General features: G+C 37.5%; 1 pseudogene; it reads left to right on the top strand.

Moving 5' to 3' along the window:
• The first annotated feature begins 1,738 nt into the window (after positions 1-1,738).
• LOC138175945 (large ribosomal subunit protein uL23-like) lies at positions 1,739-2,258 on the top strand (annotated as a pseudogene).
• The last annotated feature ends 306 nt before the right edge of the window (positions 2,259-2,564 follow it).

Raw genomic sequence — 2,564 nt, 5'->3', positions numbered from 1 at the left:
AAAGAAAGAAAGAAAGAAAGAAAGAAAGAAAGAAAGAAAGAAAGAAACTATATTTCAATAGAATTGGTTTCCTTGGTATTCTCCCATATTTTATTTGATGAATTTTAAAACTTTACTCTGAGGAGTCCCTAGGCTTCACCACACTGCCAAAAGGGGTCATAATACAAACTTTCAGAGTCCCTGTGCTAAACTATACTGCCTTACCTAGTACAGGTGCCTTTTGGCATGTAGCTGCACTGAACCATATTTCCAGCTGCATTAATTACAGAAATATCATATTTTATGTTTTGAGATTTGTAAAGGATAGGGAATTCTTTCTCCGACCTTTAAAATCTTTATGTTTTGTGTTGTGTTGTTTAGAGGGGGGAAGGCAGGGAAATTGGTTAAGTAGTAAAGGGTTAAGTTACTTGTCCAAGGTCACACGGCTAGTAAGTGTTAAATGTCTGAGGCCACATTTGAACTCAGGTCCTCCTGACTCCAGAGCCGGCGCTCTATTCATTGTGCCACTTAGCTGCCCCAGCCTTTAAGATCTTAAATTTTTATGTTCAAATAAAAATAACAAATATATAAAGGCAATTATTATTGACAAGTACGAAATCTAGCTCTATGAATATATATGTATATATATATATATTCATGCATGATATCCCAATTATCTTCACCAATGTAAGGGGCATGAATGTTTACTTATATAACTTATAAAGAAGCTAATGCCTTGGGTCAGAATTAGGGAGATGAGAGTCCTACTTTATTCAGACTATAGCTGGCACCTACATTTTTGGAAGAACAAAGATTACCTAGATAGCACCCCAAGGAAGGGAACCAGGATGGCAAAAGTTCACATGCCATATCAATTTCATTCCAAGGAACTGGGGATGATTAGCTTGGAGAAGAGAAGACTTGTAGGGGTATATGTGAATTGTCTTCAAATATTAGAAGCCTTTTATTCCAGAAAGGGTATTAGACTTGATTAGCCCCTAACAGTAGAAATGAAAGAAATGCATAGGCTAATGTAGATGGTCAAAAGATAAGCTTACTAACAATTAGAGGTATCCAAAAGTGGGAGAGGATGTCTTGAGAGGTATGTGTTTTCCATCACCAGAAATTTTCAAGCAATGGTTGAATGACCACTTATTAGCTATATCCTGTAGGGAATTCTTGTGTAAGTAAATGTACTGCGAGGTCCCTTCCGACTCTGAGATTCTGTGATGACATGACTCTTTTAAAACAGGAAAAAAAATTTAATATCTATTTTTTATTTTGTTGGGGTGGGGGTGATTCTTGTTAGAGAAGTCAGAGCAGATATCCAATGAAAGTCTCATTGTATTATATGTCCAACTATTATTTGACATTAACATGTCTCTATGTATATTTCATTTCTTTGAAGGGTAGGTTAAGAAAGATTCTTTTTAGAGAAGAGCAGAGATCCAATGAAAGTTTCAATACATTATATATACCTACCTATTACTTTAACATTAGCATATCCATGTGATATGACTTTGATTAATTTTCTAAATTAAGTAATGATGCTAGAAGAGTTGTTAGGCTAAATGAGGGCTGAGCTGAATAATTTCATTCGTAGAGATACAAAGATCCCTATAAACATATGAGAGAATCTTGCAGTACTCATGTGTAGAAAAGGCTAAAGAGAAAATGGTGACAGAAATTCTGCCTTGAGATGCTGAGGTTTAGCCATAATTTGTCATTTAATTGTTGATCTTTATAAATAGTTTTCGCCTTCCCCCCTAACATGGCGCCAAAGGCGAAGAAGGAAGCTGTTGTCCCCCCCAAGACAGAAGCCAAGTCCAAGGCCTTGAAGGCCAAGAAGGCAGTGCTGAAGGGTGTCCATAGCCACAAAAAGAAGAAGATCCGAACATCCCCCACCTTCCGGCGACCCAAGACACTGAGACTTTGAAGGCAGCCCAAATACCCTCGGAAGAGTGCCCCTCGCAGAAACAAGCTTGATCACTATGCCATCATTAAGTTTCCCTTGACCACTGAATCTGCTATGAAGAAAATTGAGGACAACAACACCCTGGTCTTCATTGTGGATGTCAAGGCCAACAAGCATCAGATCAAGCAGGCCGTAAAGAAGCTGTATGACATCGACGTGGCCAACGTCAACACACTGATCCGGCCCGATGGAGAGAAGAAGGCCTATGTCCGTCTTGCTCCAGACTATGATGCTTTAGATGTTGCCAACAAAATTGGAATCATCTAACTTGCTGTGTCCCCATTCCACCTATGATAAAAATAAAGTTTTCCAGAATAAAAAATAAATAAATAAATAGTTTTCAATAGATGTATTAGACATGATCCTTGTCTTCAAATTTCTTAATCTCATAATTAAAACACAAAATAGCTTGCATTTATACAACATTTTAAGGTTTATAAAGGGCTTAATATTTTCTTCAAAAGAGTCCTGTGAGGTGGTTGCTTTAATTATCCCCATTTATAGAAGAGAAAATCAAAATTGAGGGATGTTTAGAGACTTGCCCATGGTCACACTGACAGTAAATATCTGGGGCATTGCTGAAACTCAGGTCTTCCTGACTCAAAGTTCA

The sequence above is a fragment of the Petaurus breviceps genome, unplaced genomic scaffold (assembly GCF_028583685.1).
Source record: "Petaurus breviceps papuanus isolate PSGF00001 unplaced genomic scaffold, PetGlider_PUasm1.0 80, whole genome shotgun sequence".
In the NCBI taxonomy this organism is placed as follows: Eukaryota; Metazoa; Chordata; class Mammalia; order Diprotodontia; family Petauridae; genus Petaurus; species Petaurus breviceps.
This window is presented reverse-complemented; position numbering and strand designations above follow the sequence as displayed.